At 39.7% G+C, this 24,109-nt stretch overlaps 1 protein-coding gene across 2 annotated transcripts in view; it reads left to right on the top strand.

The window, feature by feature from the left end:
• The first annotated feature begins 11,261 nt into the window (after positions 1-11,261).
• Positions 11,262-24,109, top strand: part of chd6 (chromodomain helicase DNA binding protein 6) — a 102,583-nt gene continuing 89,735 nt past the window's right edge. The window contains exon 1 of one of the 2 annotated variants that reach the window (XM_084543169.1): positions 11,262-11,411. The gene's annotated coding sequence lies outside the window, so the exon portion shown is untranslated. Of the gene's footprint in view, positions 11,412-12,140; positions 12,245-24,109 lie in introns of those variants that run through there. The other variant, XM_084543168.1, reaches the window with a different exon arrangement.

The raw sequence follows: 24,109 nt of genomic DNA, 5'->3' as shown, positions 1-24,109 counted from the left end.
TTTGCTTTTGCCCCTTTTCCTCTAGTGAGCTAGATCCCAACAGTAACAGGTACTGTACACAGACCTGAAGAGAAAAAGAAAAGGCACTGGACAAGTAATAAGCAGCTGAAAGCCAGATTTAAAGGATGTAATGTAAATTGGAAAATTCCAAGGGAGGCATGAACTTCAAGGTTTAAGGTGCTCACACAGGTACGAGGGGCCATTTAAGGATTTTGTAAGTCATTCGCCACACCTTAAAGGGCATGGATAGCTCTTTTATGAAATGTAACCTTTGCACTGTATTTCAGAAACTTTTTTACTATATATTTTTTAAAAACATGCACACAGCTACCATATTACACGCTGAAATAAATGCAGTGCCATGCAATAGTAAAAAACACGTTTTTTACACACGTTTTTTAAACGTGTGTTTTAAATAGATTAAGATTGAATCTGTTGTGGGATTTGTTCTTGGATTTATTTGAATTTTTTTTTCCCTCTGCCTTTTCTTTAACGTGTCCAGTTTATCATCTTTTAATGATTTAACGCTTGATTAAAGTACTGACGTTGATTACTTGCAGCAGAGCAGACGAATCTGAGACAATGATGTTTTCAAAGGTGACACAGAGGCTGAAGAGGTGGGTGGAAGTTCAGCGCTATAGGATGGGTTATTAATGAATGATGAGTGCATGCAGTGTGGGCATGCATGTGATTCTCAGCGACTCTGTGGGAACGGAGGTCAGTGAGTTCACTAGCTTCTCTCGCTGCACACAAAGATGCAGAAACTGACGCATATTGTAGTTTATTTCCTCTTGTGTTTTGGTGGAGGTCGGGGTGAGGTGGCTACGAGAGAAGAAGGAAATTCAAAGGGAAACCAGCGCTTTGCATCCGAGTAACAAAAACTCTCAAGATCTGAAGATTTTTTTTTTTCTCTGGAGGTGGGGGTGAAAAAAAATCTGTTCCGTCTTCCAGTCCTATCTGGGCTCGGGGCCAAGCGACTGGAGGAAGGAAGGAGGAGAGGAGGGGAGGAGGGATGGAGAGGAGAGGGAGGGAGGAAAAGTAGGAGAGAGTAGACAGGATCTGTGGGGATTGCAGGGGTGCGTGGAACAGATGCAGAATAATTTAACTCTTTCTTGGCCAAACACAGTCCTGCTCAGTTGAGCGGATTAGAAACACTTCAAAGCTTTACTCCAGGCAGAGAGATGAGCCTGTACTTATTCTTCCCCCCCAAAAAACAGATTTCATCCCATTACACACGTGAAATAAGTGCTAGCAGGTTGGGTCCTTGATCAGCTAACGTTAAGAGGAATATCTTTTCTCAAATAAAGTTTAAGCAATTAGAATAAGTAATGTATCAAAGTATAAATATGAGATGCTTGAAATAAACAGGACTTTCCACAATAAAACAACAGACACTTTAGCTCTTTTTACTATTTCTGCATGAAAATAAACCAATAAAACGTTGTGTGTTAACTGACTGACAGATTTGCTAATCGTGATGCGCTTGGATCGTCTGCTTAGTCACGACTTCATTTCTTGTGCCTTACAACCTCTTTGTAATTATTTATTATGTATTTAAATCAAGGCAAGCACACGCGCCAAGTTTTCTTATTAGAATTATGACGACAGGGGACTGCATGAGCATAAAAAAGTAATTTGATTATACTCATAAACTCACTCTGGAGAGGTTTGTTTTATTATCTACGCACAATCCAAAAACTTCTTATTCACCCATCCCTCAGTTACCAGACAATTTTTCCCAAATGCTTATTTAGTTTGTGCGGGGGAAAAAAATATACAAACACAAAATAACACTAAAAATATGTGTTTGGAAAATTAGTCTGGGCATCCTTGGTTGCAAAGCATCTTTACTTCAGTGGAATTACTTCAAGGTGTGTATGTGACTATGTGAATACTGTGCATGCTAGAGATCTATCAGCACTGTCCTGATTTCTGAGAGACTCCTTTTAGTTTCTTCTTAATTCCTGTCCACTCGGTCTACGCAGCCTTTCAGACTCCAGGAAATCCTGCAGTTTATTGAGAAGTTTAAATCTGAATTTGATGCCGTGCATGAATCAGCAATAGCCAGGAAGAGTCAGGGTTCTCATTTGTAATTGTACGGATAGCTGAAGGACATAATCATCTTGTATCTATCTAAAACCTTTCTTAAATGAGACTGCAGTGGACAAATTGTCTCAGTAAATTAACAGTAAACTACTGGCAGCAGGGTTGCTGATAATTTACTGTACATTTTACAGTACTACTGTAATCAGTTTTACAGTATTATACTGTAAAACACCCTGCAATAAATTACAGTGAATTGTTTTTATTTTTTAGACTTTACAGTATACTACTGGCAGCAGCGTTGCCAGTAAATTACAGTTTTTTAGTTTGCTGTGAAACTATTTCACAGCTGTTACTGTTCAGTCAAATTCAAATATGCTGCATAGGTCTATATTTAGCAGAAAATCTGTAGCGTACTGGTGCCCCTTCCTATTACTGATCCACTTTTACCAAGAAATTCATTCAAATTTAGTGCGCAACAACACAGAAGAGATACATACAAATAACATTTAACATAAATTGTATTCTTTGTGAGCGCGGCACAGTGGTGTGGTGGTTAGCTCTAATGCCTCACAGAAAGAAGGTTTAATTCATCTGGGGCCTTTCTGTGTGGAGTTTGCATGTTCTCCCTGTGTCTGCGTGTCTCTCTGTGTTAGCCCTGCAATAGACTGGCGACCCCTCCAGGGTGTACCCCGGCTCCCGCCCGATGACAGCTGGGATAGGCTCCAGGCGCCCCGTGACCCTCCAGAGGACAGGCAGTTACAGAAGATGAATGAATGAATGTATTCTTTGTGAAAACACACATTTCTACATCACTGCTGTAAAAGTCAGGTATGCTTAACAGAACATGGCAGTTATCTATTTGTCATCAAACGTCATAACACAAATTCACTTTTAAATAAATCGTTATATCCTGCCACTGTACTGCTGATTTTTCAAAAGGTGCAATTTTTTCAATGGAACTGAGACAATAATTTGCAACATTATAATCTAGAAGGACAGACAATTCCACTGTCAGGGTTTTGGAAATTAAATGTGTTCCTTTGTTTAAATAATCTTTTTTTTTTTTCCTATGGTATTCTACTGAAGACTTCTCCTTTATAAGTGGAATATAACAAAGGATCAACAATACAATTATGACAGTTTTAATACAAAACACAAACATGGTTGCAGTGATGATCTATGAAATGCCACTCAAAGTCAATGAGAAAAGAGAAAACAGGGGGACTGATGGCTTCTTCTTTACCCATCTTTAATGAGGTGAACATATCCCCGGCTTGCCTTTGAACCCAAGAAGCACTTGAAAACTAAATCATAGAAGGTCACATTAGATTAAATATTTACTACCAAACACACGCAGTAAAAAGAGGATTATGCAGGACACAAGGGGAGGCAGTAGCAGGAAACAAAATAACTGTAGTAAAAACAGGAAAAAATCAGGAACAAAAAGCACTGCTGTTGTGAAGCAGGTAAAATCCCAAAACAGGTTAGTCATAATGTTATGCCTGATCGGTGTAAAACACTACGTTAGTGTTGGAATCTGGTCGTTTTTTTTAACAGTAATTTGTTACAGATACTGAAAATGCTGGATGAGAACCTGTTCTGTTGCCCTCTCCTGCTAATACATCAAGAAAGGCATCAAGACATCAGTACAGTGGTCAATATTCACCACAAAAATCCAGCTTTTTACCAGCGCGATGCAGAACTGCACTCATCGCTCCCCCACCAGACAACACATCATTTAGAAGAAGCCAGATAGACAGAGTCAGGTAAACGTGTACAATGGCTGCCCTGCTAATTATGCATGCGTGGATGCCTGTCTGCCAGAATCATTTGCAGTACTGTGACTGCACCATAGAGTTTGCAGTCCGGATACCGTGCGTTTAATCTTGGTGTGGATGAGTCGATCAGCTGCGGTTAGATGCTGTTACTCGCATTAAACAGCAATTTTCTGTAATCCAGAAATGTTTCCACGAGATGCACACGAGGTAGTGACTCAGTTTTTCCAAGTCGATCAGTCAACAGAATCATTTCACAAATGGAAATCATCAAATCCTTTCTCTATCTGGTTACATCCTTTGTTGTGTGTTTGTGTAAGTCGTTGACAGCTGTTGTCCACCACCTAACGGGGGAGGTTGGATTTTAGGTTTTAATTTTAAAGCTCCTCTTGCTGCACGGGCTGCTCAGAGATGTGATGTTAATCTTAGGTATGATTTATTTACTGTAAAACATAATTAAGATTTGATACAGTATGTTGTACTGTGTCACTGTTATTCCAGCGTGTTTCAGTTACCAGTTCCCACAAAGCGAGATTATTAAATGTGTGCAGAAAACTATTTGAATACTTACAGAAAGTTACACATGCTTTCCAGTTCAGAAGACCAAAACATGACCATTCGTCCAACAACACTAACATAGGCATTGTTGTTGCACAAAAAGAACATGATATTAGTGATTACATGCTTGACTTCAGTTTATTAAACCTTCTCATTTCACACAAATTAATCTAAATAAAGTGCCCCAGTGTTTTGCACCTGACAGTAAACAGGACACAAAATAGAGAAGTGCAGTTTCTACCGATTCTTTCAAGACACAGAGCGGAGGAAGTGCTGAATGACACTGATAAGGCTGTTGGTTAAACCGTGGAAATTACTGTAGGTCAACACAAATGCTGTGAAACTTTACATTAATGCGGTCAGGGCTCACTCAGACTCTAATTAGAAGGCTAAATATGCAAACATAAGAGAGTACAGCAGTCAAGGAAACAGGCAAGTCAGTGGGGGTCAGCGAATTAGTCTATCAGGGGAAGTGTTAGTCTTTAGCTGTTGACCTGATGAAGCAGTGAAAATGGGTTTATTTAAATATGTGCTATTTACAGGAGAGCATGTGATTACTTCGTAGCGATTACGGATGAACTGACAATTAGTTAAGTATGGTGTGATCAAAGAGCTGGCCGTCTTCAGTTTAATTTCTCATCATGCACAGAACAACTTTCTATAAGGAAGTGAAAAAAACACACAAACGTTAAGGGCCCTTCCCTTGTTGAGACAGGTTCACCGCAAAACAAAGACCAGTTTAAAGAAGCAATTCATCATTACACAAGAGTATGAGGTACTTTATCAGAGATAGATAGATAGATAGATCTGCTAGGGAGCTTTGACTTTCTGCAGGTGGATCTCATTCCTTTCTTCTCATGATAACCTGTTTATTGGAAATTGTTGGGAATCTGGTCCCCATGGATGCAGAGGATTTGACCTGTTTTTATGGTTTCTTTTACTTTGTTCAGTTCAATTTTGGGGTCTGTTTAAACCTAAAATACTTTTTTTTTATATAACTGCTGTGCTATCACATCTTGATTATGTGGTAACAGCAGATATACTTTATTTTTTACACACGCACACAAATACCAAGAGTGGGTTCATTTTTGCTTCATCACGAAGGAAACACATGTTAGAGCAGGTCCTCTGTGTAAATGAAAAGACTAATTAATATAGTTTTGTCTCTGTCACAATAATAACAGTTAGTGTAAAGGAGTTAATTAGTGGTTATAAGGAAGCAGAATTTTGACAGTACGGATAAATCATGGTGAAACACTGAATATAGCGCTGAAAATCTAAAGGTAGGTGATATTTCTCGGACAGCGGCACAGAAACAGATCTAACAGTCATTTAAACAGCTTGTTGTTTGCTTGTCTTGATGACCTCTAGTTCTGAATCATCATGCGCATTATATTAATAAAACTTTAAATGTACCATCACACATCGGAATGAATGTGTATATTTATATTTTATATTCAAGACAGTTATTGCAATTAAATTTTTGTCCATGATTTTCAGAATGTGAATCACACAGGCTTTTAGTTGGATTTATTGCAACTCTGCCATCCCACTGCAGACCAGTATACTGTCTGGAATAGTTTGGGAAATTTAGTTCAGCGTTGGAGTTCACCTTTTCATCTTGGCATGTAATTGTTGTTTTTATCTGCCGTCATTCACTGACACAGAGCTGCCAACAATGAGACAAATGTTTGACATCTATAAACTGTAAACTTACCAAGCCTTTATTCAAGATGCTTAAAGACGCTCTGAGCGCATCATAAATCCGGTGTGTAAACGGTCTACAAAGATCAATGAACTCTCCAGTGCCGGCGGTTTAAGTGAAGCTGAGGAGAGCGGCTGACAGCTCTGCAGACGGCTAGTAGCCTCTGAGGTCACTCAAAGCAGCCGTGCCCATGACTATAATCTTTGATATCATTTAAAGTTTTGAGTTATATAAAAACGCATCCCTGTACAGCAGCCAGAGACCAAAAACCTTTTGGTTTAGGTTCAACTTAACTTTTTTTTGACAATAATGGAAATGTAATATTAAGTGTTGAACATTTTGTAATGGTGCACTCATTTACACAGACAACTGTACAGTTAAGTATTTAGATATTTGATGTGTGATACACTTATGTAGCAAGTATGTTAACTAGTTTGTATTGCTTTGGTAACTTCATATATATTAACCTTATTTGTAATACTAGCTGTTCTCCCTTGTTCTTACTCATGCCTCATGGCAAATTCCAGTGAACAGACATACCTCACATAGTATTCATTTTTCTGTGTTGTCAAGGTGAACCATTACATGTAATAATTTCACATAAGTAAAAAAAGAGAAAGACTAAGTCAGTGTAAGCATACATGTTTTATACCAGTTCCTATTCATTGGATTAATGTGACACTGGATCCTAACACCTTATTCTATGGGTGAGAAACAAGGTTACACATAGTCACACCTTATGAACATGTTGATGAGACACACAGTTCAGAGAATGCTGTGAAGTTCAAGGAAACTTCACACACACGTAATCTTCTCCAGAATAACTTTAGACAATGAAATTCACCAGCAAATTGTTGATGTCAAGCCTCCTTCTCTCTGTTACCGCAGGGCGTTTGATGAAGTTGTTAACTGACTGTTGTTGAGAGGATCTGGAACGTTCCTCTGCTAGCATTAGCAGATGCCTTTTCAGATGAGTATGCATTACAGTAGTACTTTTGTTGTATTTCAGGACTGACATGTCACGGTAGTATGTGCTTCATCTTTAGTGAAGTATTTCCACATACTTGATGAACCCCACAGCATCGGGTAAGAGGCGGGGTACACCCTGGACAGGTCTCCAGTCTGTCACAAGGTTAACACAGAGAGACAGACAACCATTCACACTGACATTCACACCTATGGCCAATTTAGAATAACCAATTAACCTAATGAGCATGTCTTTGGACGATGGGAGGAAGCCAGAGTACCCTGAGAGAACCCATGCAGACACAGGGAGAACATGCAAACTCCACACAGAAAGGCCCCAGAAGGCCAGGAGGCGAACCTGGAACATTCTTGCTGTGAGGCATCAGTGCTAACACATTACACATTGACTTAGTCAGTTTGGATTAATGAGTATTTCAACTTAAGTCTGATCAATCAATAAAATAAGGGATGTAAATAGGTATTTCACAACAACGATGTGTTAAAATGTGAAGGAGAAGCCGTGAAATTGCGCAGAGGAGCGTATTTCAATAACTGTGCAACTTTACGAACTGGTTTTCCCAGTATTCAGTCCTGTTCTTCCTCCACAACAGACAATGTTTGTGTTATGTTGGGCTGCTGCAGTGTGAATCAGTTTTATGGTGCTGCCTGGTGGATGATGTGTATGTCTAACTTAGAAGGTTTCAGTTCATTTTCTATAAGGAAGAGCATTGTCACTAGTGTGAGATATTGCTCCCATAAAAGGAGTGATTGACCTTCAAACGTGTTAACCTCACAGGGATCATGAGGTCAGCAGTACTCTCTGTAATAGGTTGCTGAACACTGAATGAATGGGTATTATACTGTGTATCTGTATAACATAACTGTAATTTTAAACTTGTATCCAAATAACTCTAAGCACACAAGGCATTCAACAGCACTTAGTTCTTGATATGTCCGAGTTTGTGTAGACATGTCAACTTTGCATGTCAGCAACTTCAAACCGCAGCAAGAGATAAGTGTTTGAAAAATTCAAACCTCAGCACTCACTGTGAAGTGAACCGCATGCATGCAGCAAGCTGTCTGCCACACTTTAAGCCCAAGGAAACCAAAGAAATGAGATTGGAAGTGGTGTTCAGGACAGCTTGGAACTTGTTAACCTTGGCTTTTAGCTCAAACTGGTTGGTCATCCAGAATTACAGAGGTCTGGTTTATCACTGAAATGTGGCTTAAAGATTTGAGTGAAGCATTTTCAGGTTTTGACAAAATGATAGCAGCAAAATGCATTCCTCAACTATCTGACCCCAGAAACTGATACAAAGCCTCCGACAGACTTTAGAATTAACATTTTATGTCAGTGGTATCTAATGTCCAGGAGTTCAACTTTTAAGAATTTAAGCATTTTAACACAAATAATCCACTATTTTTATGCAGGATGTCCCGACCTTGCGGCGCAATATCCAATCTACAACATTATTACAACTTTTATGGTCATATTCAGGCTCTGGATAAAGGTAAGAGAAAGACTGTTGTCTGGTCTAATACAGAAACCAAATCCACCATGACTCTACATTTATCAAAAACTACAATCTTTTCCTTTTCTTTCCTGTCAAGCCCAACCACTTCCTGACTCAGATGCAGTTCATACATGTGGTGATTTATTTATTTACAAAACCAGCTCGGTCTGAATGTAATCCAGCCAGTGATTACCACTGACTGTATATAAAGATGGATGAATCCTCTGTGACCCACAAGAATCCTGTATGGCAGTTTGGAATATCTGTGTGGTGTCTCCAACCATCACCATCTTGGCATTTGTTTGACTGCACCGGACTCAAGGTGGAGCATGAATGGAGCTGAAGCGCGTGGATGCTCGAATTACATTAAAAAACCTACACTGTAGCTATAGAGACCAAAACAAGTTTTGTACCGGACTGTGTATCTGCAGTAAAGTTGGGCATTTTAACACTGGAGATGACGAGCATTCACTCCCTTTTGGAGCCAGCCTCAAGCACCTATTAGCACTTCCACAGTGGCTTCAGTTTCCAGCAGTTGCCACTTGGTGCTTACGTTGCACCTAAACAAAATTGGGAAAGCAATTTATTCTAGGAAATAGGTTAGAACAATATAGGTCTGTTAGTGATTTCACACCAATCAAGGACACAAGGACTCTACCTCAGGTATTTTTTCACATAAGATACTTATACATTCACTACCTGTTACACTACACTACAATCTGCAGTCTGTCCTGCACCTTATTGTACCACTTGCACCACTGTCCATGCACATCTCAACAAGCTACTACTATAGCGCACTACTACCACTGTTGTTCAGAAATTAAAATTTCTAGAGTGTTTATTTTATAGCTGTACTGTTCATTTTAAGGTGACAGAGAAATGGCTTTTTGATTCTTCTGTATGTTCAGAAAATAGAGAACTGACAATAAAAAATTTTGAATCTTGGATATAAATACACAAACATACACAGCACAAAACAGTGATTGTTAATGAAATTTGTAGCTTTCAAATCCAACTTGCATGAGTGTTCCTGAATAGTGCCATGGACGAAATAAAACTGGTCAATCATAATTCCACAGGAGGATTGTATGATTCGATTGAAATCTCCAGAAAAAGCTCCTGGAGGTGGAGTTTTGTCAAACTGTGCTTTCCAGTTATGGAAAGTTTCCTGGAAAGACTACTTTCCAGTTGTCACAAATGTCCTGGGGAATCACTTCCAGATTCCCCTCAGTATGTTACTGTGGCATTTAAAGCTTTGACTTTTCAGTGGGTGCATTTACGTAGACACTGATAATCAGAATAAAAATGTCTAATGTAACCACCTCAACCAGAACAGACCAGCCCGATCTAAAGGGATTTTCAATCAGACTGAGAGGAATGCTGTAAACCTTTGATAATATGTTCAACAGGAAAAGATCCGCTCATAATAACAATGTAAACACTTGATCTGTTCATTTCTCTCTTGCTGGAATAAATGTGTTCTTCCTGAGCATCCATGAAAGTAGTTATTAGTGTTATAAAGAATGAACAAAGTGGGAGTCAGTGTGGTCTCGCTCAGTTCAATAAATTCAAGGTTATAAAGTCAAAACAAAACTTCCTATGTAATGAAAGGTTATTCTGATTGATATCCAAAAAAGGTTCAAAAAAGGCAACTGGACTTGTAGATTTATAGAGAAGATGTTTCACCACTCATCCGAATAGCTTCTTCAGTTCTAGGGGACTGGTGGGAAGTCTGAGGTTTAAATAGGAACTCCTCCTGAAAAAACTTGCTTGTTATGCTAATAACCAGAAACTGGTGCAGCTAATTTCCATTAACGACTGGGTGTCAGGAGGAGTTCCAATTTAAACCTCAGACTTCCCACCAGTCCCCTAGAACTGAAGAAGCTACTCGGATGAGTGGTGAAACGTCTTCTCTATAAATCTACAAGTCCAGTTGCCTTTTTTGAACCTTTTTTGGATAAACCATGACCTGGATGACTGAGAACCTTCACAGACATATTCTGATTGATGTTTTGGGGGCATGTAAAAGTATGTTTTATCAGATAATTTTATTTCCATGTAAACAGTTAATCTGTAATTAGGATGATTTCAAGATGTTATTATAGGACACAACAAATTGGTATGTGTTCCCTTTTAGATGAGATTAGATGTCTCCACATTGTTCAGTGCATATCGTGCCATAACCATGTGCTTCTCTAAATAACAGCAGAAATAAAGGTGAAACTGACTGTCCTCCCACTTGAGGTGAAGTTGGGAAAGAAGACTTGTAAGACATCCCACAGTTAAGCACCACAAGTTCCCAATCAGCCTGATCCCGATTACAAAAAAACTCTAACAAAGAAAAAGGACATGTCCAAAAAACGCAAAAGAAAAGCAGCTGGACTTGTAGAGTTTCTTGAAGTTGCCTCCAGTTGCCTTTCTTTAGCGGCTTTGGAGCGACACCATGACCTGGATGACTGAGAACCTTCTCAGACATAAAGCAAAAGCACATTTCATAAACACTGCGGATCATGAATAGCGTTTTTAGGTCCAGCAAACAAGCCGAACATCCGGGAAACGCGACCTGATCTGCAAAAGACGTGGAATGCCTTATTTCTTGTCTTCCGCCCTTCAAACCCGGTAATGATGGAGGAGTAAAAAGCGACATGATTGGTGGATGCAGGCGGCCGAGGAGAAATGTAAACCCCTTCGTTTTGTTGCATCGGGGGGGTTGAAAACTGAACGCTCCCCTCTTGTTTTTTTTTTTCTCTCCCCCCCTCCTTCCTTCAATGACAGCAGCAGGAGCCAGCCGGTCGGTGCGGTGGGAAGCTTCCCCCGGTACGAGAAGGATTTCCCTGCAAGTCTGCGGTAAGGACAACAACAGAACAACACCACCACCACGTAGGAAACAAACACAACAGCAGGCAGTGTGCGTGAGGCTCACATCAATGCGAATCACCAGGAAGGGAGGAAAAAACACACACAATACACAATGGTGTTGCCTGGGGCTGCCGCGATAGCTCTCAGACAAACCCGGGAGAGACTCGCTCGGTTTGCTTGCTTGACAGCTGCAGGGCCAATGGAAATATGCACGGAGCCAGCTGCGCTAGGCTGCAGCCAATGGAAAAATCTGAAATGGTGAGCTCTACTGGATGGTAAGGTTAGGCTGGCTGCAGCAGCCACACCGCCGCTGCTACAGCTAAACTTCCAACCTGATAATAATAATAAAAAAAGAGAAAAGAAAAAGAAAAGCTGTTTGTGTTTTTGCTGCTGCAGTGGCCATTTTAGGTAAGAAGCGCTCCTTTAACTTTTGGATGCGGCTTCTCTTTGCGGGTGCGTGTGCGTGCTGTCTAGACTGGACTGTGGTGACCAAACTGTGCATCCAGACTGAATGAACTCCGTGGAGCTGCTTGGCTTTATGTGGATTAAATAGATATTGCGCGGAGTTCCACTCCTCCTTCTCCTCTTTTCTCCCTCCTCCTCCTCCTCCTCCTTTTCCCTCCCTCCTCTCCTCCCCATCTCTCTCTCCTCTCTCTCTCTCTCCCCTCCCTCCCTCCCTCGCCTGCTAATTTTTTATGCATTTTTCTAAACTGTCATGGCGATTTTGTGTCCTTGGAAATAAAAAAGCGCCAGTGTTTTTTTCGGGCTGAGCGCGGGGGGATGTCTTGCCGGTGAGAGCGTGTGTCCGGTGTCCGGAGCAGGTGAGCTGTCCGCCGGGGAGGGTTTTTGTCGGTGGAGCGATGTCCCCGAGAAGGAGTTTTTAGAGGCTCTCCACACGTGTAAGGAGAGAGGGCTGTTATAATGTATTTACAACAGCGATGCAGTGACATTACACAGCTAGCGGAGAAAGCTAGCGCGGTAGCTACGGGTGCTAGCGTGAACCGGGACACAGTGTCTCCTTTTCTCCGTCGGTGTGTGCAGCGTGTGTTTTTCCATCCCGAGTCGCCGTTTTCTTCGCCGGGAACTTCTTTCCCTTTTTTCCCCTCCCAGCTAGCTCTCCCAACTTGTGGCAATCCCTTGCTACATTCAAGCTAGCTCTGCGTTAGCCCCCTGCGTCTGCTAGCATTCATTAGAGCCCAAACCTCAAAGAGGTTCCATCAAAGCTAGGCTGCTAGCCCGTTAGCCTGCTGGAACATTTGTGGCTGTGGCAGCCAGGTGTGTTTGCGGGGATATAGTGAGTCATTCAGGCGCATTGAGTCATGAGAAGTGATAGTGTTGACCGTAAATCCCACACACTTTCACCTGGCCAGGTGTAACACCCTCGGGCTACAGACAAAGGGTGCCAAAAGCTAACCTCTGTCACAGTGGACTCTTTCAGTGATAGTAGGAGCAAATGTGCAAAATAATTGAAAACACGTAAAGTTATCTTGGTTTCCACATTATGTTCACAATTAAGGGTCAGACTTGAAGTGATGTTTTCTCCCCATGGGTTAGGATGTTGTTGGAAATCGTCCAATCATCTGTTTTTTGCAGAACAGTACTGATTTCTCTATGGGAATTTCTCATTTGTATAATTAGGTAGTGTTGCAAATGGTTTGCAATGAGTTGAAACGTTGCTGGTTCAATTTCCAAGAGTATGGTGTTTGATCACGGTGGCCGAGAGTTCAATACATCTCAGGATGCAGTCCTGTTGTTGTGTTTTACCATGTTGGTGCATCCCCCTCCACCCCCAAGTGACATATGACTTCTGGCTGTGGGTGAGAAAGGACATGCAGCTTAGGCTATTTGAGGACTCCAATCTTAATGTGTGTGCGTATCCGCGTCTGCCTACTTGTTCACCCGTTGTGTTAGTTGCACTTTTTACTGCCTGCTTGCAGAACTGCCGCTGCTGTGCTTTGACTCCATCTTCAAAGGAAGCCGGGGAAGAAAAAAAACAACTTTCGCCTCTCTTCTCAGTTGTTGAGACAGCTGACGGTCAAAGCAGGAGTCGAGGCAGTCGTGCATATTTGGGTTATGTTATAGCCCGCAAAGTTTTGCATTATTACTTTAATTAGGAAACTGCTGCAGTATTAAGCTCATACTGATGCGGGATGAATACGTCATGGTTTCTGCTGCTTTCTATAGATAAATGTTGACATTTTGGACCTAACTGAAAGCTAATCAATAACTAGTATTGGTGTTAAACATTTACATTTACTCTGTTTATGGTTATTTAGTGATTGTGGTGTTATTCTCTTCACAGAACTGACTATTAAGGATCAGCGTTTAAAAAGATTCAGTGCAAAAACAACTGTTTTTGCATTTCCCAAACCACTTGTGGATGTTTAGTTGTACTGTGACTTGAGGCAACAGGTTGATACTCACCAGTGGTGGACAGTAACGAAGTAAATTTACTTGAGTACTGTAGTTAAGTACAGTTTTTGAGTATCTGTACTTTACTTGAGTATTATTTTTGGGGATACTTTTACTTTCACTCCACTACATTTGAAGGACAAATATTGTACTTTTTACTCCACTACATTTCTGTTGATGCTCTCGTTACTTGCTACTTTTGAGCTTATGTCAGCTGATTGTTATTTATTATTATTATTTTTTTATTAAGAAAATAAACTGTTTCTGCTGATTCGCATATGGTTTGTCTTAGTCGTATACGTCATGCCATACAATCCATACAATGGAGGAAGAAACTGGAGAAACACCTGGAGAAACTCCCACCGAGCACCCGTGGCCTTATCTCAAACCCATGTTTGAGATTTTTGCCACAAAAACTGATTCGTTTCAGTTTAAATGTTTGTTGTGCTTACCGCGAACAAATTATATCACGGCCTATACAAGAACTTGTCTTCCAACCTGAAAAAGCACATCGGGTATGTAGAGAGAGAGAGAGAGAGAGAGAGAGAGAGAGACTGGGTGGGTGTGCGCACGTGCGTTAGAATCACATCAGTGGATTGTATAATGAAAATAAAGCTACTTTCCTTTCCTGTATTTCCTGAGATACTTGTTAAATACTTTTACTTAAGTATTTTTTTAAGCAAATACTTTTGTACTTTACTTAAGTAATATTTTGATTAAGCTACTTTTACTTGTTTTGGAGTAATATTTGACAAGTAGTATCTGTACTTTTACTCAAGTAGTGAAGGTGTGTACTCTGTCCACCTCTGATACTCACAATCTTTCAGGGGAAACCGTGAAAGAGCCATCTGTTGTAAAGAACTGCAGAATGAAATATTTTCTGCGTTTAAACTAAAAAAAAACAAAAAAACCTGCAGTTATTTTAAACATTTATTCATGAATGAATAAATGTTTAAAATAACTGGAGGAGATGAAGACTTCTTTTTTAGTTCAAGTTTAAACCTGATTATAGTGATAGTATTCATGTACTGAAGTATAAGTCGTGTATACAAGTATTCGTGGAGCCATGACCCCTCTCAACAACATTAGCTACATTTGCACAGATAAACACAGTGATTTGACACAATTTTAATGTTTTGTCTTCGTTGATATTGTGAAAGAGGTCGACAACATACTTTGTTCAACCCCTTGAATTAAATCTGGAACCCAGCAACTCGATGCAACTGCTCCAGTAATATTGTATTATTGTATTGTTCTGTGTTTTTGATATTTTTATCCTCCCCTCATGGGCAGATCATATTGAACCCTTATTTAATTAACATAAATTAAAAGTATACTATTTATAATCTTTGTTAAGGTTTTTGATTGTATTTACAGTTTAATGAAAGAGTCATTAAGTGTCTCCTTGCACTAAACATTTCAGGTGCATTTTAGTAGATAACAACCACCTGTTGGAACTATACTCATGGTATTACTGCACAGAAATGTTTGTGCAGTACTACGATTTTAAACATGTAGGTGATAGAAAATATAGGATATCCACATATATAGGACAGAGCTCTACAGTTGCCTTGTATATTGAAGCAAGAAGCATGTTTTGAATGATGCAGTGTTAAAAAGCCCAGTCATTGTATAGTTAGTAGCCATGTTGGCTTTTTCTTGATTAGTCATGCCAGCAGGAGTTTATTTCAGTTTATACTTCACTACAATTTGGTCACATGTTTTCTATGTAGGCTGAGCATCTAAAAGACTAATCACAAGAATTATTAGAAGAAATTGCCTTTATATTAATATATAAAGACATAATAATTTTAATATTCAATATCGGTCCAGATCTGATCTTAAAGGGGAATTGCAGATGAACAACAAACCGCTGCACGTACGCGAATAGACAACAGGTAACTCCGGACTGATCAGGGAATTGCACTAGCTTATCATTAACAAAATACTGGTGAAATAAACGAGTTTTGCGGCAGATCATGCATTATTTAGAGGCCGTGTTTCGGCGCCCCAGTCACTCCCACTATATGGATATACGCGGCACTCCGCTGTATCTAAATATCTTCCGAACGACTCCAAATGAAACCAAAGTTATATGGGTGAGTAAACAATCGTATTTTATGCCAGAAATAAGGTCCAGATTTAAAAAAACGATAATTCAACCTTTAAATAAACAAAATTTCCTCCCCTGCAGATTCCTAAAGTCTTGTCTTCCTTGTATTCTCCTAGATATGACTGGATTCAGTCCAATAAATAGCACTGTCAAAGTCAATGTAGTTTGGAGAGGGTGGCTCGTACCTTTGCTCCAGAAAACCTGTGTTGTCAACTCCAGACATGGGCTGGTCTGTGCCATAATCTCCCTAAACCTCTCTGGAATAATTTTCACCTTGATGCTGTCTCCAGGAAACTTTTTTTAAATGTAGCGTTCAGTGTTGGTTGCTGTTTCAGTGCCATCTTCGCCTAAGTGGACTTGGCGTATTTGTTTTTTCTTTTTTTTGGTGGTATTAAATAATGATCTCCTGCCACCTCGCAGAACACCCACATTGCATAATTTACAAATTTCTGACTTCCACATAGCAGACAAGTCACATGATTTTGGCTCTTCTTCTTTGATTTTTGGCAGCTTTGATGCTAGCCAGCTGCCTTTAAAAGAGAACAGGAAGAGGAACGTGGTTTTGGTTTATGGCAGAGCTAAAATAAACAACTACAAAAGATTAGACTTGGCATAAGCCTGATACCGGTCGGAACACCCCTACTTTATATATCAGAACAGTAAAGAAGTCACTTGTGTGTCTCAGTACCATACTTTTTAGTAATTTTAGTAATTTTAGTGGAGCACCTGCAGGTACTTTGTTGGCACATCACAAGGCAATCTGGTGATTGTATTTATAACTTTCCACTTTGTGCATTGGTCTGCTTCATGTATCAAGATATTATCAAAAAGATGGTGTACACCATTAACTAGGTACATATGGTACCCTGAACCACTTTAATGTCAAGTTGCCAACAGAGCTCTATGCATATGTACAGCAAATCTGTATTGATGGTTTAGTAAAGAACAATTGCCCACATTTGTCTAATAACACTAATCAAAGCTTTAATGATAACAATATTTACTTTTTCAAAACTTGCAAAGCTAAGTGCTTTACAGGGATGATAACGGGTTCATGCATGTGGTGAAGCTGTGCAAAAATATCCTGTTTTGCATTTTATAACACAATCTTTTTTTCCTCTGTGTTGTTACGCTCCTGATAATGGCAAAAATTACAGCCTCATGCTTTCCCTTGTAGGCACCAGCCTTTCATTAATGGGTCACAGGTTCAGTGCTCAGCTGCTAGTGGTGGTTATGACAGGCGACTGTGTGGGGAAAAAAATTCTAAATGAAATATCTGGAATTACAGCAAAATAAGACAAAGTTCACACAACAGTCTTAGTTGAGTTGTTTTCTACTAAAGGACAATGATAGATTCAGTGATGTTATTTCAGCTTTCTCCTGGAGTGTTCATTTGTTGTTGTTCTAGGAGGCAGACTGTGTGTTTTGTTTTTAAGTCTGTTACTTCTGTTGATGGAGAGAGAAGAAAATTAGCTTTAAGCAGACTGAGTGAATCTCAGTTTAGTGTTTCAATTAGTGTCTATCAGCATCTCAATTAGTAGGGATGGAAGGCACTTGTTTTTTGCCCCATTTGCTTTGTGTTTCAGGCTGGGAACACAGCTGTGCATTTACATCAGAATTTAGTGTAGTCCAGGTGTTATTGATATGTTGTTGTTAAATCTGTTCACAAAAATGGCCTAGATGCCTAGTGAATATTGGCTTTAGAGTCAGTCAGTAATTCTGTCACATATTGTTTTCTAAGCCTGATCATGAGTAATCGGTCAAAGTCACTGATTTTACCCCACTTGCCTTTATGTTGTTTTTTAGTATCAAATGTCCCGATCAAGTTTTCTTTGCTCCTTGATCAGATACCGATTTTTTTTTAATATTCATTATTGGCTGATCCGAGTCCCGATCCAATCTTAAATATCCTAAACTTCCTCCCCTGGAGATTCCTAAAGTCTAGATGCGACTGCCTTCAGTCTAATAAATAGGGTCGGATCATTTGAAAAAAAAATGCCTGGATCAGCCTGATACCGATCGGGACATCCCCAAGCAAATGCCGTTGGTAAACCTAAAAAGTAATTTAGAAGTGACGAGTTGGCGCTTTTATTTGTTTTTAAATTGGTAACGTTATTGGTTGATTGTTTTTTAAATGAATTTTATGAGTGAAGAGTTAAATAAAAATACAAAAAAAAAAAAATCCTACAACTACTCAAGAAAATATTTATTCATGACTTCTCAAAGGGAGTATTTGTGTGGAGGGATTCTTTTGTTTAACTATTACATTACCTGCACAGAGACATCACAGTAAGCTGTTAGTCATTCTGTGAAAATGTCACAATTTGGCCCACAGTTTTATTGTCATGATGTCTTTCAAAGGGTGGAGAAGGCAGCAGCATTCAGTTGTGACGTTAATTTGTAATGCAATACTGTGCCTTCGTATGTCAATGTCACGGTATTGGAGCAGCAGGCTTGGTCAGCTGGATGCTTGGCACAAGAAAAGATGGAAACTGTGTCATCAGAAGATGCTGCAGGAGTAGCAGCTCCACTGCAGTATTAGTTTTCTATTTTTCTCTATAAGTTGTGTTGTTATTTTTTGTATATATTTTTTCAAATTCGTTATTGTTTTTTGTATTCTTGTCAAATTCCGCACTACTGTGACAAGGAAATTTACCATATGTGGGATAAATAAACAATGTCTTATGTCTCCTATGTTTTAGCGACTTGGAGGTGATTAGTCCATCTAATTAAATGAGAAGGCTGAGTCCCCCTATGTTATAACCTAGACTAAGCTGCATCTGACAACACAGTCCGCTCCTTTGTTTGTTCCCTCGTGGGGGCATCACGCATCCGAAGCGGGGATGGAGTGAGGAGGAGGTGTGTTCTATTTTAAAGACGTGCTTCCCTCTTTATCCGCGCCAGCGCACGCTTACACACATTTGGGAAAACAGGGCTGAATTTGGTTCTGATTTAGCACAGCCCGCTGCATCTCCTCGTCCCTCAAGCGAGTTGTCCTCTGATGACTCTTAGGTGCATCAACCGTTCGGCTCTTCTGCTCTTTTGTGCAAGGGCAAGTGACGGAGTGAAGGAAATAAGGTCACTGGAAAGAGGACAAGACGGCAAGGAAGTCTTGCTGTCTGTGGCTGCTGAGTAAAGTCTGCTTTATCTCTTTATATATCCTTATATCTTTTCTGTGATCTTCAGCATTTATTTTTATAACCTGGATGCAGGGTATAAAAATAAATGCTCAAGATCACAGAAAAGATTTCACTGCAAAAGGAAGACTTACTAGAATGTTTTATTGATTATTTTCTCAATTACTGGTTGAATGACAGAAGATAAATAAAATGATCGGTCACAGTTCCCAAAAGCTCAAGGACATATCTTTTTTGGCCCCTGAAAATAAAATTGGGTGATGAAAATATTGACTGACTTATCACTTGACGCTCCAATCTTAAAGTGGATTTATCGGTACAGGCTGGGCAGCATGGTTGGAAACATTATCTGAATATTAACACGGATTAGTGATCCAAGCCCATCCTAAGGATTGGCATCTGGGTTGATCCAGGCATATTTTAATGGATTGGATTTGGATAAACTAAAGTTGATCAAAATCTTAGTCTTTCTGTGTGTTTTGTAGGAGCCCTGGCAGGTTCCTGATTTTCTCCTTAAAGACAGAAAAACCTTTCTCTGTGTGTTAGAACAAATACTGTCAGAGTAGTTACTGATCCTGTTGTGAAACCCGAGTTGAACCTTTTCCAGGGTCGGATTGAAACCAATCCATTGTTTCTCCTCTGCCTTTTAATTTTCCTTCCCACTCTCAATGGCTTTGTTTACATGGACCTTAATATTCCAATAATAATAATAAGGATGATAACCCAGTCAGCATAACAATACCTCAGGTAACCACCTCAGTCAGAACAGATGCACTCGGACTGGAGGTGGTGGAGGAAACCTTTCTCAATCCATACAGTAGGAAAGTAGGAAAGCTCCTAATAACCATGTCAACACTTGATCTGATTTCTCTCTGGTTGTAACAAATCCATTCTCTTTGTGGATGCTTGCTCCTTGTGGGGTAAACATCAGGTGACAAGTTTCCTGGAGGGACAACAACACAGATAGCAGAACAAGCATTTGTTAAAACAGGTGTTTGAAAAGATGGACGAAGGTAGAATCTTCTTCTATTCAATGAATTCAGTGATCAATGTCAATAAATCTGCGGAAATTTTTTTGTTCCATGATATTTTCAACAGAATTAATGTTCCACAGCCAGTGAAACCTATTTACGTTTATCACCTACGTATTTCAAAAAGGTGCTATTGTGATGATGTTTTGGGGATTGATGTTTCAGATTATCATTTATTTGTTAGCCGGCCTGACGTGCCCCACCCACAACATTTTTGCAGCAAAAAGTTGGTCAACTGTGGATGACTTTCATTACATTACAGTCCACTTTAAAAAAATCTGAAGTTGTGCAAACCCTCATTGTGCATGGATATTGTTTTTCTCTGTTTTGGTTCAAACACGCCCTATAATGAAATCCAAATGATGTATTACCAGACCATTATTCTGAAAAGGATTGAGTGTGACTTCGCCAGGCTATGTAAACGTAGCCGTTGTTTAAAAGACAAGCATCACTGAACAGGTCTGATTGCAAATTAATGTTAATAGCACGAGTAACTTGACAATGGGCCAGAATAAAACCTGCTTATTGTTTTTGTGCTCTTTGCAGTCCGTACTCTGCTCAAGATTAATAAGATTGATGAAAGGCTCAAACGCCGTCAGTAAGACTAATCTGAGTGTACTGAATGTTTCTGAACTTTCAGACTCAATCTCTGTAGGCTGTGATTGTGTCAGTTTCAGGAACCACTTTTTTCCTGGGGGGGTGGGGGGGGGGCTATCCCGGCTGCCATTGGGTGGGAGGCGGGGCACACCCTGGACAGGTTGCCAGTCTATCACAGGGCCAACACAGAGAGACAGACAACCATTCACACTCACATGCACACCTACGGCCAATTTAAAATCACCAATTACGATATAAATATACAGTATCACATTGCCTGAGTGCTATTTAGTTTAAAAACATGCCTCAGAAAATATTAATAATGAAAAAAGAAACTTGTCACTACTATCTGCAGTGAGCTCAAACCTGCCGTTACTTAAGTCAGTCTAAGTCAAGATATTGCTTTCTGTCCTTTAGCTGCTATAGAAAGTAGATTACATTTCAGCCGTGGCCTTTGTTGTTCACACGGCCTGTGATATGTGTGTGTTTGTTTGTCTGTGTGTATGTGTGAGAGTCCTGTCACATAAGGCTGCAAAACGAGTGAGCAGTAGATGGTTGTTTCGTTTCTGAAAACAGCATGCTCTTGCATCAATATTCATGGCTGACCGGTGTGTGGGGATAAAACAACTTGGCACAAAACTCAGAAAAAGTCTTCCACATTCTCTCTCACACACACATTTAACTGCTTTCATTGTTTTCCTGTGTTTTCAGCTCAAACAGGAAGCCAACATCTCCTTTACATTTCAGTTTCCCATTTCTTGCACCATCTCTGGCATACTTAAAGGTCGCATCACTGTATTGTGATGACTCCGCGGTCAGTGCACAAAAGCTTTCGCCGTTGACTACTTGTAAAGTTGGTTAGGAAATTTGCTCTGCTGTATCCTCTGCTGTAAGATCCAGCTATGCACACTGCTCCCCTTGTCATTTTTAAAGGTCACTTTTATGACATTTAAACTACACTGTTGCTGTCTTGGTTGCATAGTGACGGTAAAGATGGATGTGAGATATGGTGATATGCTGCCAAGTAACGATGCCTCCTCTTCATTTTCTACAACCAAGTTCAATCCAAATTAAAATGATCACGGAGCACTTTATTTAGTCCTTCAGCTGTTAGTTGAAATGGTTGAGATTCACGCAGGGCTAAGCAGTGATAAAGTATTTGTGTTTCTGGTCTTTACAGATAAATGCAGTAGCTCATATTGAATCATTGTTGAATCACCGTTCTTGTTTCTGAAGGACTTTCATGTCTCTTGCAACACATTTTTTACCTTGGTATCTAAATTGACCCCCTGATTTGACCACCAATCAGAGGGCTCCTACCCTTATGCCTTTTTGTCAAGTCCTGACTCCCTGTTTTACTGTTTCTAGGTTAGACAAACACTAGCATTGCAGGGGCCCATTCCCATAGAAACCCTGACAACCTGCAATAAAACTTGTAATTGTGATCCTTTAAAAAATGAGAAACACACAGTTGACAAGTGAGGGTAGGAAATAACCATACATAAAACCTGAAAACTAATGAAACGGCTAATCAGAACTCTGTTCCTTTACATATATGCTTTGGAAATACATGGCTATTTTGGTTAATAAGACACTAGAATGACTACCATTGCTCTCAAATAGATGAACATGATTTACACTTAATGCAGTGTGGCTTTGAATACTTAAATATAATTACAGCATAAAGCTGGAGCCCACAAAATCAAGGGCAGGATCAGTGCTGTGAGCATATATTTTTTCATTTCATAATCTGTATCAGTATTTAGTTTTGTGCGTCAGAGATCAAATATTTCTATGTAGCATTTTGATACTTGAAAAGATATTTAATCCATTTAATTCAGATTCATTTAAATATGTTGTTCTAATTTCCAATTAGAATTCAGTGAAAACAGGACAGCGCTCTGTAATGTATGCTGTAATATTTGCATCGTACTTTTGTTTGCCCCTTCCATTTAAAGAGAATATTTCTTCAGCCCATTTTAAGTCATTCTACTTTGAGATTCCAGCTTAACTGTTTAATAAAATGCTAAATAAAGTGATTCGCTGTTGGTCGGTGAATCTGCTGGAAATATAAGAGAAGATGATGTTGCTAGCGGCGATGTTCACGTTGACATCCACGTTTCTGTACGTCACCTTTTTATTTACCACGTACGTATTCCAACCAGAGAGAAACAATCTGATCAATTGTCACTAATCATTTGCTATTGATCAGATGATCACTCCTCTCAATCTGACTGTAAAGACCTCTAGTCAGGCCAGTCTGTTCTGATCGAGGTAGTTACGAGAAGCATTCTTATTCTGATTATTGTTAGTGTCTGTGTAAACGTTGGCAGCGATCATTTTCCAGCTGAAGATTAAAAATGCGTTCTGGTGAAATGTGTTACCACACCGTGGACGGCAAGGATGAGGAAAGTAGAATGCTAGCAAGCTAGTAATATGCAGCTGAGGTGGAAAAAGTTGAAAGGGGAAAAAAAAAAAAACTAAACTCAGAAAAATTTCTTGGTTTGATTTCAGATATTGAAAAATAAAAATGTGGTCGAGAGCCAACTCAGACAAATTAATTTAGTGTCTATGGCAACAGGAGATGAAGTGATGAGGTTGCGTTGCTGTATTGTCCTGTTCTTGCTGCTTCACCCTCCCTCTGTGTTCACTCACTCCATGCCCTCCACGTGAACCATCCGCCCACGTGACAGACACAACACATCACACAGTCTCCACTTCTCCACTATATGAATAGTCCGGTATTTGTGTTCCATGGTATAGATCAGACCTGTCAAAAACCCTTTTTGCCGCGTTTGGGAAGAATATACAAAGAACAGGGCCACTCAGGTGAGGCGTATCAGCAAATAAATGTAGGTAAATTATGCATGATTTATGATAATACTTTAAGAAAAAATCTGCCTATCACAGCTTTCCATTAAAGGGTTTTAAGTTGAGGTCCTCATAACTGACTGTTTTCCTGTGTTTCGTTTGCACGAAAAAAAAACAAAAAAAAAAAACAGTTGTAGAGCTTTAGACTAGCTGCCATTTGCAGAACTTTCTGCTCTCATTGGGCACCAGTGTAGGTCTAAAGTTTAGTTTTGTAGTGTCTTTGTATATTATACTTTTTCATCACGGCAACAGATTCACTTCCCCTCGTTTTCTGTGAAGAAATATTAATTTTCCCACAATTTCTGAAATTTTCTGCACTCCCTTGCTATCTTACGTCTTGCAAAGTTTTCTTTGATTAATCTTGTTTTGTGGAGAAGTTGCAGCATTCAGGCCTCTAGCGCGACCTACTATAAAAACTAAATAGTACAATAGACTTGCACGTTTAGAATTTTCTGGGGGCCGATTAAAAATGGAACATTTACCACGGTTGGCCTGCAGGCTGTAGTTTGGACAGCCCTGCTTTCA

This window comes from Chelon labrosus (assembly GCF_963514085.1).
Source record: "Chelon labrosus genome assembly, chromosome: 4".
NCBI lineage: Eukaryota > Metazoa > Chordata > Actinopteri > Mugiliformes > Mugilidae > Chelon > Chelon labrosus.
The sequence above is the reverse complement of the archived record's forward strand: the minus strand, read 5'-3'. Positions and strand labels throughout refer to the sequence as shown.